This window comes from Osmerus eperlanus, chromosome 18, assembly GCF_963692335.1.
Source record: "Osmerus eperlanus chromosome 18, fOsmEpe2.1, whole genome shotgun sequence".
NCBI lineage: Eukaryota > Metazoa > Chordata > Actinopteri > Osmeriformes > Osmeridae > Osmerus > Osmerus eperlanus.
This window is the reverse complement of record NC_085035.1, coordinates 3098722-3112436: the sequence shown is the minus strand read 5'-3', so window position 1 is coordinate 3112436 and position 13715 is coordinate 3098722. Positions and strand designations below refer to the sequence as shown.

General features: G+C 43.3%; 1 protein-coding gene across 6 annotated transcripts in view; it reads right to left on the bottom strand.

The window, feature by feature from the left end:
* The window catches only part of LOC134038554 (tenascin-like), a 40356-nt gene that overhangs the window by 22112 nt on the left and 4529 nt on the right, over positions 1–13715 (bottom strand). The window contains exon 2 of one of the 6 annotated variants that reach the window (XM_062483995.1): positions 3340–3571. The gene's annotated coding sequence lies outside the window, so the exon portion shown is untranslated. Of the gene's footprint in view, positions 1–3339; positions 3678–13715 lie in introns of those variants that run through there. The other 5 variants (XM_062483996.1, XM_062483997.1, XM_062483998.1 and 2 more) reach the window with 5 other exon arrangements.

Sequence of the window (13715 nt, the reverse complement as noted above, 5' to 3'; positions counted from 1 at the left end):
GTATTGGGGAACTTTCCCACATGGAAAAGGGGAGCCAGGAATGTTGGCCCTGATTTGGGGACATCTGTTTGGCCTAGTCCAAGACGAAGGTACTAATGTATGCAAGCAGACCTTGTGCATTTCCAGACAAAGGGCAACTTAGCATACTTAAGTGAGTAGGCTAACATTGAACGGCTCATACAAGTTTTTATTCGATTTTTGTTTTCAACCTGACATGACAGTAAGTCATATTAACGTATATATTATTTTGAAATGTAAGGCATAATTTTTTTATTTCATTCGGTTTTAGTGTTTCTATTATTGGAAGATGTGGGGGGGAAAGTCGCGCCTTTTGTCAGATGAAGTCAGGTGGCTGAGCGGTTAGAGAATCGGGCTATTAATCAGAAGGTTGCCGGTTCGATTCTTGGCCGTGCAAAATGACCTTGTGTCCTTGGGCAAGGCACTTCCCCCTACTTGCCTCAGGGGGAATGTCCCTGTACTTACTGTAAGTCGCTCTGGATAAGAGCGTCTGCTAAATGTAGTCTGGTGTCCGGCGGGTCTTGGCGTGACATTCTGTAATATATAAAGTCCATGTCCATGGAAATCTCTGGAATGCCGACCGGCTGGGTGAACTTCTTCTGGAAGACAGTTGTGGCTTGGAGAGAGGCGTAAACAGCGTGTCGCGGCACTCTGGCCTCTGTCAAACACGGCTGTCAGTTCGGTGCTCATTTCTGATTTTCGTTTTTTGGAGTTTTTATTTTCCGAGTCACGGGGCTGATGCTTAAAGCAGCTGGTCCAGCTGGATAGCATTTCCAGACAGTGAGAGTAAGTGTCTGATGAGGTGGATTTGTTTGTTAACATATGTACACACACACACACACACACACATACACACACACATACACACACATTTCCTTTTTGCCTATTTTGATCGAATCCATTTATATACATCTCTATAATTGGAATTATTGTCACTTAACTCAGTTTGCCCAGAGGTGAGTTTGAATTATGGCAGGTCAACTATGTTCAGGTCAAATATTCTTAAAATTATCCAGCTCTGGAGTAAGGAAACCTTTCAATACCTTTTGTACCTGTATGGTAACGATCATGAAATGCCATAACAAAATCCAGTGATAAATGAGTTCAGAAGCAGCCTTTGACATTAACAAGGTTAAGGATTTTCTTGCCTAATTATGTCGATGGCTTTTCAGAAGGATTTTTATTATTCTACCACATGTTTTTTTGAATTGTCTGTAGAATATCAGAGTAGATTTGTGGCTCGCTGGCTAACTGTCAAGGAAATAAGAGCTGAGAATAAAAAACTGGAAATTTGACTCTGCCTCCAAATCCAACTGTCCCACACTTTTTACACCGTCTAGAGTCTAGACAACCCAGTAAATTTATAGTACAGCCTAGATATCAAAGTCTCCGCAACGTCTTTCATGTTTTTCTCAATAATATTCATTTTTTGAAGTGTTTCAAACTATGGTCACATCACATAAGCATATCATTTTAAAGTCACCTCATTGGCATTTTTTCTGTATGTAAACTAACTGAGAAGAATATTCAAATCCAATTTGATCTGCATCGTCATTTCTACAATCAATGTCACAGAGGACTTCACACAAAGCCCAAAGAACTGCGGTAAAAACAAACAAACAACTAAAACCAATTCAAACCTTCAAGAAAGATGAGGAGAAAACTCCTAGGAAAACTCAGAAAGAAAAAAAATGGACGAAGCCTTCATGTGGCCACAATCGTGTTCCCTTTCCCCAACCCTGCTCCTGTCTGCAGAGGTCAAGCGGCGCCAGGGGCAGACCCTCCTCGGTGTGAAAGGAGCCCCAGCCATCATGTCAGGTCAGGTGAACCAGCTGTGTCACTGACAAAAGGCCTTTCCTGTCCCTCCCCTACACTCCTATCTGCCAATCAGCCGTGTCCCAGGACAGTGTGACCTGCACCAAGCAGAGGACCTGAAAAACCATCCCACATCTCAGAGCCTCCAGGGGGAAGAAAACACGTCAGTCTTTGGGAAATCGACTGCTTTACTTGCCTGAGAGGTGGTTAACCGCTTGTCTCTCTGACTTAAGTGCTATTAAATGGTTTATAGTCAGATGCTTTGATTTTATTCTTAGTTGTCCTTGTATACTTGGAAGTTAGGACTGTAAGGTGCTTGCTAAGATGTTCAGGGAATGGAATTGTTACTGTTCAAAGGCTGTTTTTTTTATCAGTCATAACTACAGCAGAGCTCAAAGGACCTGCAAAACTGATGCTATCAACCACCACAGTGTCCCAAGAGCAGATTTAGCAATTTAGCATTCAATTTAACAGAGCAAATGAATTCAGGATTAAATTAACTAGAAGAGGGCAGTCTTATCTCCTCTGCCATATTGGCTGTGGCAAAATCATCATGTGTGACTCCTGCTGTGAAATTTCCATAATGAAATACCCCCCAAAAATCGAGAGCATAATTGCATTGCCCATAGTTAAAGGATTATGTCCCAAGACCCACAAAAACCTCCATGGACTTTGAGGACACTTCCTCTGTTAGTCACTCAATATCCTTTCTCTCATCTCTCCCCTTCCTCACAACCTACACACTCCACTTCTCCTCATCTCTCCGTCTCTCTCTTTCTGACTCACTCTCTCGTTCTCTCATTCACGCTCCCCTTCGCTCTCACTCTCTCTTTCTCCCATTCACGCTCCCATTCGCTCACACACCTTTTCCGACTCCCATCACTCTCTCGTTCTCCAAGCTGCCGTCGTTCTACCGTCCAGAAAAACTGGAAAATATTTTTTTTTTTTTGACAGCTCCTTTCCCCCAGGTGATCAAAGCTGGGGGATAACTCTTCCACATGTTCTACTGCCCAGTCTTCAAACACTCTACCCTGGTTCCCATTCTTGTCTCACACCCACAGCCATGGGAAGAGCTGATAACCAGTAGTTGCAGCATGCACCAACTATGTTAATGTATCCCCCAATAAACCATAACCAAATGCCCTTTAGCGACTAAACATGCAGAGAGGAGAGAACATTTAACTACAGCATCAGGACTGGTAGAAATATAGCCTCAATAAAACACAGTAAATGAACAGCAACTGCTGCTGACAATTACAATGATTCCCGTTTTTTTTTATTACAAATCTGTGTCATCCAATTTGCTACACAATAGCCAGCATGTACAGACCATTAAGACATATAGCATTTTAATTAACAAGGCAAACTGTCCTCAAAATCTACGTGGAACAACATTTTCATTCAATTGCGATAATCTTCAATGGAGTTAACCAAGGCTTCCCATTCAAACTGGTTACCAAAAGTTACTCTTACCTTCAAGGGCTGTGTAGAAATACAATAACTCACCTGCAGCCAATCAAAGCTTTTGTCACTAAACGGGTTGCAGTTCGGGTCTTCAGAAGTTCAGAACAGTTTGGTTGAACGATGAAGAAACGATGTCCACCTGGAGGAGTTCTTCTCCACCTCCGAGTCTGTGCCGGTGTTCCAGCGAGGTGCCCCTCTTTTGTCTGTTACCTCAGCTGTGAACGCCCCTACGGGCTGGGCTCTCCGCTCACCTAGGGACGTCTCGGAACCAGAGCTGGAGAGGGAGAGAGAGAGACCGTGTGAAAGGAGGAGAGAAGCGGAAAGTATGTCTTTTAAAACGAGAGCCGCCTTTTGGTCAGACCCCCATTCCTTTCTCTACAGCCCTTAAATAGCCGTCCCTCTCCCCCTCCCCCCCCCCCCCCCCTTAACTCCCTCACTCCCTCCGTCTCCCTGTTGGGTGTGGAGTTGGGCTGCTGTCTTGAAATGGGATGCCTTCCTTACTGGCACTGATGACAGAGGAAGAAAATGTACTGGTGAGTTGAGGAACAGGGACACAGGAAAATGAGAGTGGGAGGTTAGTCCAAATTGTACATATGACACAAACCTTTCTCCTGGTTAATAAAACAGTAGCCCATTTTGATCATGTACATATAGATACATACATTATTAAAATACGTCAATGTACAGTGTGGAATGGATTGTGTGTGCCAATAATTCCATTCTATGACTCATGATGTCATCAGCCGGAGTTAAACTGTGGACAGAGGATACAGACCAGGGGCTCTGCTTTGTTCAAATCTGCGTCTGAGGAAATAGATTTGAGTGAAGCAGCCTACTTTCCTCATTCCATCCCTCCTCCCCACCCCTGTCACATCCATGCCCTCCATCAGACTCGTATCTCCTAACACAGGCAAATCCTTCCACCTCACACACTCCTCCTCTTTCGTACTTCCCTTCAGAATATGGAAAAGTATTCTGGACATAAAAACCCCCAGATATAAATGATTCATGTGGTTTTTGCCCGGCATGCAAAACCCAACATGCACATTTGACGGGTTGCAAAAACCTACGGCATATGGTGAGTTTGACTTTTATAAATGAATCAACAAAACAATTGTGTATTTTCTTTTATTCAGAAGGCTGTTTTGTCTATTGCAGACACGTTTTCTATTTAATATGAATAACAGATGGAACACGGGGCTAAAATCAGGAAACAGATTTTTTTTTTTTGCAGTTATTTTGGGACCTTAGAGACACACAGGTTTATGGGAGAGTGTGCTGTTGGTGTCGCTGTTCTGCTCTGTTAAATCTAACCCACAGTGACCCCCAAACTCAGTTAAAGTCCTCTCACATCCGGGAGACGTGTTGTAGAGATTAAAAAGGTGATCAGACCACATACCGTGCTATAAGAATTGAATTGTCACTGTGTGGGTGATGAGAGACTTTTCAGTAAAACAAGAAAAGCCTAAGAGAGAATCCAGGAAATGAAGAAGCCACTCCTAACTTATGTGCTCGGTGACATGGAACTACTTTCTTTCATTTTACATTTAGTCATTTAGCAGACGCTCTTATCCAGAGCGACTTACAGTAATTACAGGGACATTCCCCCCGAGGCAAGTAGGGTGAAGTGCCTTGCCCAAGGACACAACGTCATTTGACCGGGAATCGAACCGGCAACCTTCTGATTATCAGCCCGAATCCCTAACTGCTCAGCCGTCTGAGTTCCTGTTTGCAGCCACCTGTTTCTAATCCCTCACATCAACTGCTCTCAGTTATGCAATTACAGTACAACTGAGCTCAGCCTACTTAAACACACACAGACACACACTTAGACCCGAACTCTCCATTCGTTTCTATGAGGAGGAATGCCATGCTTTAAACCACTTCCTTTCCCTCGTTAGCCTAGCCGGGAGGCCAGCTGTGAGAACACACCCCTGGGAATATCTGTAATGAGGCTGATGTACAGCGCTGCAGGGCATTTCTGTGCAGAAAGAAACCTAGTGTATGACCACAGTCCGGTCTAAAACTCCTGTCTGATTCCACATCACGCATCACTGACTGACACAGAGCTAAGTGTTCGTGACCTTCCTGTAACTGCTTCAGTTACGTCTGCGTAAGACATTCTTAGACATTGACTACCTACTGTAATCGTTTATCTCCAAATAAAAGCGTTCGTTAACGTGGAAACCTGCAAACACGAGAGCTCCTTCCGACTATTAACTGATGTTATAGTTCTCACCAGGGTATAATCTATTACAGACTACGGAGTTACTCTGGGGTCATCAATCTTTTTTTTCAAACTGTCCACATGAGGTATAGATGTTTGAGTAATGTGTCTCACATTGTAGCAATCAACTCCCAAAACTGTTGTTTGCAAATGTAGACAATGTAGACAAATAACATCTTGAGTCAATAGAGTTCCATCAAGTGCTGTCAAAGGTTTGAGGGGGGTGGCACATCTAATTTCTCGGCTGTTTATGTATTGTCCCTCCCTGTGTCATGCACAGACACGGATGGATGTAGTTGTATACACATCAGCACTCTGCCTGTGATGCCATCATGTACCAGCACATAACTGATTGGTGCGTTCAGATGAACCCATAAAATGCATCGCCACATCAAAGGAGCTTCACTCTCCAGACCACAAATCTCTCATCCCTCGGTAGATGACCTCACCCGCGGTCTGTAAACAGCAGAGCTGCTCTGTAAACACGAACACGGCGAAATCAAGCGCCCTGCTTGTCAACGACCTCCCGTCTTTCTCGGAAGGAAAGCATCGGATGCATGGGTCTCGCTCCAAACACAATCATGGAAACAGAAGCTCAAGTGGAGAGCATCGGGAGATGTGTTTTGGACTCGGCTGAGAATTTACCCAGACCCTATTGTGGTGTCACAAAGGGGGAGTCTGCCATTAGGGGTTAGGGACGTGAGGTGATAAATGTTTGGGTGATATTTTCACGTCATGTCGTCTGATTAACAAACACGGCCATAAGACGGGATGAAGTTCCATAAATCTGTCTGGTGCTCGCCGGCGGAGGACAATGGGGATACAGTGTTGAGAAACCCTGGGGACCGGGACCAGGATGTGGAAAAGGAACGTTTATTTGGAAGTTGAGGGAAGGGGGTTACTCCAGTGCCCCTTCTTACTGAAGGTGCCACATGTGTTTCAAGCTAAGCCTGTGACCCCTGTGCAGGGTTGCGGGTACCATTCACAGGTGAGCAACTTCTGAGTCTGCTCGTCAGAACTAATGTTGGCGTGAAGTTTTTAAGCACCTCGAGATTCGAGCGGTGTTGTTTTTTTCGACGTTGCTTCACACGGGTACATTGCAACTTATTTGCGAGGATTGATAAGCAAGCATGTTTTAGGGGTTATCGAATAGCATCAAATACGAGCTCTGTGTACTGGGATGTTAGGAGGTTGAGGCCTCCTAATACCTCCACACATTCACAAAGGAAATCTGCTGAGCAGATGGCCGCAGCCAGGCCTAGTAGAACTTAAGACCATCATAACATTTCTGTCTCTCTCTCTGTATCTCTCTCTGTCTCTCTCTGTCTCTCTCTGTCTCTCTCTCTCTCTCTCTCTCTCTCTCTCTCTCTCTCTCTCTCTCTCTCTCTCTCTCTCTCTCTCTCTTGCACAGTGTCCCTAAGACAACACAGGTGTTCTTGTGTCTGAGATTCAAGTAGGCTTTACGGATATACATCCTGCTCAAGTCAGATTTTTTTTTTCTTCAATTCGAGGTGTGAGTCCAAATACTCACTGTTTTTGTCCAGGGAGAACGGGTATTGGGTATTGTAGGTGGACATAAGTAGTATCGAAGTCAACAGGTGGTTTTGAAAACCCCCTTTTTTAAATTTTACTTGAAAGTGTTTGCCTCATAGAGTATTGTCTTTGTGGTTATCTGCTCTTATGCTCTGAAATATTTGGCAGATAATGACTTGTGTTGATGGTAAACACTTCATGGAAGTTTAGACGGTAGCATTCTTTCTGAAAATAATTCTTGACCCCAGCCTTTGGTCAAGAAGCAAAACTAGCAGCAAGCCAAAGAAATCCAGATGCTTTTAAGTAAAGAGTATGTACTTCTGGAGAACTGAAGTCGAACTCTCTAATCAAAACAGACTTGAAATTAGCAGGAGTGAAAACAAGGCCCGTGACTTGACCCTAGTACACGGTGGTAATTATTGAATCGCAAAGGTCATCCTTGACTTCACCTCTACCATCATTCGTGGAAAGGGGATTCAACATAAGGCAGTATGATTATAGGCCAAGCAGAAGTTAGGGAGGGTTTAGCCTGCACATATGCCTAAAATGTAAGCTCTCATCCTGGCTCACATTTAAGAAAGTAAATACATAAGACTAATAGATATGATTGTTTAAGACTGTATTCACAACCAACCATTTTAGGAAGATATAGTAGCTAGCTTTAGAATGACTACTAGTGACATCATAAGGGAGGTGATGTTGCACCATTAGATAGAGTGCAAAGTGGCGAACTTTACACAACCTTGACCAAAGAAAGAGTTGTCCCGATAATAAGGTCAGCCACAGAGAGCTTAACGAATCAGCATTAGTGAGAAGGGCCAGGGAAGTATGTGGAAGGAGTTTTGCCAGGGAACGTGAGTTATGTTCTGAAGGGGAATGGTTTTACACAGACACCAAATTACAAATGACCCACAGGAAAGGATCAACAACGGCTCCACAACCAGCTCAAGGTCCGAGATTTACAGGAATCGAAAGAGCAAAACTGTGAAATTTCCATTCCATTCATTTCCATTCAGACGTCACAATCATAATTCATTTTCATGTCTACTGCAGAATTCAATGAACAAACTATGACAAACATTCCCAGAATGGTGATGTCTTACCTCATATAGTTTAGATTATATGAATTATCTGTTCATAAAACTGTTGTAGGGAACAGGAGAAACATAGTAAAGATAAATAACACGATAATAATAACAATGAATTTCATTTCTTTATAACGTGCTTTTCTCAACCATAAGTGCTAGCCACAACCATTAGGGGCTTCCTGGATAATGTTATGCGTCTTCAACAGTGAATGTGGAAAGAGAGAAATCTACCTTCATTAAATGTGGGCAACCATTATCCTGTTAAACCCAGTTTTTACCCAATTTGGCTAATGATAACAAAATGGAATCTACGACCATAGTCTTTAATACAATAACTCAACTACAACAACAAACAGCCTAAAATCATAAAATTGTATTCCACAGAACTGGTCACTTAAGAAGGATGATGAGTCTCTCTGCGTGTGGCTTTTCAACTCCCCAACGAGCCAACTCTCTGACTCAGCTAGACGCAGTTTACTGACATTGAGCAGTCTGGTGCCGTTAAGGCTCACATAAACATGAGCTAATATGGATCTGAAGGCACCCTAACTCCCTCCTGGGTCACGCTGGGCCTGCCAGCACATGGCCCTCTTCCACTAAGACTCCTGGGAGACAGAAGGCAGGCGGGTGGGCGGGCGGGCGGGCAGACGCACCAACAACATACCAAAACAAAAACTCAGGCTGGGGGTCAGGTGGCTGAGCGGTTAGGGAATCAGGCTATTAATCAGAAGGTTGCCGGTTTGATTCCCACCCGTGCAAAATGACGTGTCCTTGGGCAAGGCACTTCACCCTACTTGCCTTGGGGGGGGGGGGGGAGGAATGTCCCTGTACTTACTGTAAGTCGCTCTGGATAAGAGCGTCTGCTAAATGACTAAATGTAAATGATGAGGTATGTTGAGGATGTTCAGTGACAGAGCACCAATGTTGAATTGTTAGAGTTGCATCAGTGCTCCCCCGACCATATGGACTGATCTCCCCAGGTGAATGTAACGGCATCAGAAGTGTCATTTAACTCCGGTCCTTTCCCGTTGAAAAGATACTGGCCGTCTATGTTCATAATTTATGACGTTTTCAAGTTTGTTACATCCTTCTTGAAGTTCTCAGAAGGCCATTATTTGAGGGAACATTGTGGGACTGTACATATACTGTTATATATCCTGTTATATGTTATACATATAACAGGAAATATATTATCCTGTCAGAGTGAATCCTACCTGTGTTGAATGTGAACTACTTCCAGAATAACCACTTGCTTAAATATCAGGCAGTAAAAAAAAGGCGTGTAGAGAGATTCAAACCATCAATTGAAACAAAAAAATATTTTGCACTCCATGGGAATACATCAAGGAAAAATATAACACTTTACTCCTAAGTAGTGTCAACTAAGGTCAGCGGTAATCCAGTTCCAGTGTTGTGGAGCCGACATACCCTCCCTTCAGACAAACCCGTAATTAGCACCAAAACTAGTACCAGCCTACTCACTGCCATGGCAGCCTACAGCGCCACATCACAGAACACACTGTGGTCTCCAGTCTTTATCCAAACAGCTGCTTCGCTGCACTTCGGATGCCCTTGATCCTACAGCATGGGAAATGGAGGCTTCTTTAAAAGCCTCCGGAAAAAAAGAAATCACTTCTGAGTATATGAGATGAATGAAGAACAGTAGCTTCAAGAGAACGGTGCGAAGTCAGATCGGTTTGAATCTCTAGGCGTGAATCCCGATTCAGAATCTGTGCCTGAGGACTATTGCTATCAGACACATTCAAATCAAACTTGTAACACTAATTAAAATGTGAGCATTTGGCCCATTCCCCGAGGCGTAATTTAATTTAAAGGCAAACGGTGTGTTGAGAGTAGAGATGGTAAAAGTATACACATCCTTAACTCAAGTAGAAGTACAGATACTCATGTTAAAAAAGACTCTGGTAAAAGTTGAAGTACTGACTAAGCTATTTCACTCAAGTTAAAGTAAAGAAGTGTGGGCTCTCACATATACTTAAGTAAAAAGTAACTAAAAGTTCTACCTGTTTTAGTGCCACGCTTTGTAACTGGACCTTACATCATATTAATACAAAAAAACACTAGACACGCAGAGCATTCAGAGCATTCACCAGGAATCCTTTTTGACACCGGCAATTTCAAACATCTCCTTCATGACCATGGGTGATCAGGAATATCTCTGTTCTCAGTCGAAAACTTTCGAAAATACTTGTAAATTTTTTGAAACGTGTTGTTCGATCGTTTTGTTAGAAAATATTTTTTGTAACCTTTTGAAACTTCTTTTCTAAAAACGTTATATTTTTGTCAAATATTTTCCACACACACACAGACACACCTCTGTATCTGAGACAACAATCGGGTTTAGAATAGCCACCAGAGGCACGGGGAAGCGTAATCCTGTAATATAGTCTGACTTGTAAAAGAATCACGGATGTCAAATGATTTGTATAACATAAGTCATTACAATTTGGATGTTTTGAGCCTTGTTTCAATATTATCCTAGTCTGGGTTAAAGCACCATAATCCCTTGCTTTCCTAATAAAGCCTGTATAAATTCTCGAAGGAGACAACAAATGACCTTTGGCACACACAAACCCGATCACACTCTTGTGTGTGAGCTGTGGAAATGGCCATCTTATTGTCTGCCGGCCATTGTTATGGATCCCCTTTGATGTCACATTTCTGACAAACCACAGTCCAAGCTTACTCCAAGCATGCAAACCACAAGGAGGCCAAAATAACATGAAGTTCATCCCCTGTCATGCCAAGGAGACAGGAGGATTTTGGCAACAGGACTTTTGCCCCTGAGGAATCGTATAGCTTTGTGCTTCATACAGGACAGCATAGACCTCGTCCCTCCAGGGGGGGAAACATCCCCAGAGTTGACTTAGTCCCTCGCCACCCCCAGCAAGCCATTCACCTTTTACAATTCTCAGTTGGCCTTAATCCTCCCTTGGTTGTTGGTGACATTCATGCTTAAATCTTTAAGACTCTTTCTCTGTTGTTCTCAGTGTGTTTCACCGCTACACACGATTCCCACATTTCAAACAATAGACAGTGTGTTTACGGATGCCCTTCGTGTGACCTCTGAAGCCATTATGTGCAGTGAGTGAGAAGGAATATCTGGGATGAGGGGCACTGTTCCGGTTAGATACACAAGCTAAACAACGACATGCTGTCTCGATTTGCTATATGAGAAGCACAACAAAGAAATATTGATGCTCAGGGTTCTGGAACATTACATTTAGTCATTTTAGCAGACGCTCTTATCCAGAGCGACTTACAGTAAGTACAGGGACATTCCCCCGAAGCAAGTAGGGTGAAGTGCCTTGCCCAAGGACATCGGGAATCGAACTGGCAACCTTCAGATTACCAGCCCGATTCCGGAACATGCTGACGTTAATCTTTACGGTAACTGAACCATGTTGACGGAATCACATATGATCCTTTAATGGTGACATATTGGGAGGACATCAATGTTACTCATAACAATTGTACAGTTCTCGATGAAGGAGGTCATTAATTTGATGGTTAATCTTAAAATATATATATATATATAACAATTTAGGGAACAGTTTGGTACCAAAGGTGAACAAACAAACCTACCCTAGATAAAATCCTGCCCTGTGGGATGGTGTTCTACAGAAATGTACCCATTTAAACGGGTGAGCTCAAACCAATTCCATATTTCCATATCTTAATTAGAAGATCTTCCAGGCTCCAAACATGCTTGTTTTGTTTACTTGTGTACTTTATAACAACTCCAAAAAGCTTTCAATCGAGTCACAATTCACCACCAAACAGTTGAAGAACCACAGTTCTAGGGTTCTCTGAAGGGCTGTGCAGAAGAAAGAGGGTCCGGATGCTCCGGGCTCTTCCAGACCGAACTCATACCATCCAGCTGACATTTTCCCACAGAGTTGAAATGGCCGCCTTTCATAGAGGCTGGGCTGCCTGGCCCTGGTTAGCAGCTAGTCAGCACTTTATGGGCTTGCAGCTGCAGACACACTGTGGTCTCCACTTGGGCCTGCGTGGACGGAAAATGAGTGGGGGCGAGTAGGGACCCTCTCCCGGCTCTGACGTCTTTTTACTGAGGTCCGGTTCGTCGAGAACTCCAAAACGTGGTCTGCTGAAACTGTATGAGTCGCTGGTGGAGGTCTGTCTGTGTGGGAGAGAGATTTGTTGGGGTGAGGATGCACAGAGCTGTGGTTAGTCCTTAGTCATACTGTATGAAATCAGACAACCACACATCTCCCAAGGTATGGGACGTATTAAACGTACGATTTTTAACAGTAATAACAAACTTTGTGTCCCCTTTAAACATGTTGTCTTTAAGCTAATGAGGCCCTCTGAGAGTTGATTAGCAACACAGACAGCTCAGTGCCAGTGGAATGCCAATTTCTCATCTTCCTCGTTGGTTTTGATCGCTGTCAATCAAATTTGAGCCGGAGGAAAACGTGGAAGTTCAGACAAAAATGGGGGTCTTTGTTCTCATATTCAATATTTTCTTTGTTTATATTTGAATACTTATTGCAGCTAATATGGTATTACAAACACGCACGATTGTGTGAAACGGTGCCATCAGTGTTCTTGTGAGGATATTTGTGTGATGTGAGTGGGTCAGTTGTAATCAATTGTATTGCTTTTATTGGCAAAGCTCACACATACAGAATGTACTGTTGTCACAACTCAGTTATCAAGAGATCTCCATATCACTTTAGTGCCGGCGGATTTGGAGATGAATTAGTCTGTTTGTCCTCAGGAAATATTTGAATGGTGGATACGATCATTTAGTCACAATGTGTATATTTCAAACCAGCATAAACACAGGTTAAGTAAGTATTTCTAGCTTTTGGGCCATTAATAATGAAAGAATGTTGTTCAGTATTTGTCAGGGAGGACTGCTTACTGGGAATCTTCATTATGCTTTTAGTAGTATTTATGCTTGACATGAGAGCACAAAACAAACAAAATATATATTCTCCATGTACACAAATATAAACATGGGCCAGGTGTGTCGGCAAACTAAGTCTGAGAGCGGAAAAAGTATGTGCAATGTGGTAGACATTACATGTTGGGAAATAGCTCTGGAGCCTCATGTGCTGCTAGGGGGGTCTTGCAGGCTGCCCAGATGCCGTAAAGGCATCTCTCGACACGTCATCTGTCACGTGTGCAAGGGGTCCAAAACTCCCAATCGCATGCAGAGACCTTCCTGAAAACAGATCATTCTAAGACCAGGGCTTTTCCCCTTTCCTTGTTAACAAGTGCACACAAAGTTGATTCAGTGGCGTGACAATGTCTACATTGTAACTGTGTATGCCAATGTCTTGGGGCACTTTCATTGCTGTGGAAAGTTATATCACCACAGGCAGCCAACCACCAATTATAGGAATTTATGTCACCTGGTGGGACAGGTTTCTCTTGTCCTGCAGACAGTGTTTCCTTAGAGCAGGCTCATCGCTGGGTCCTGATTACCAGTCCATCACTGCAGGGCTACGCTCGTCAAAACCTCCTGTTGTGAGTAACGGTATCTACAAACTACACTTTCATGGACCATGTTTGTCTCTTTT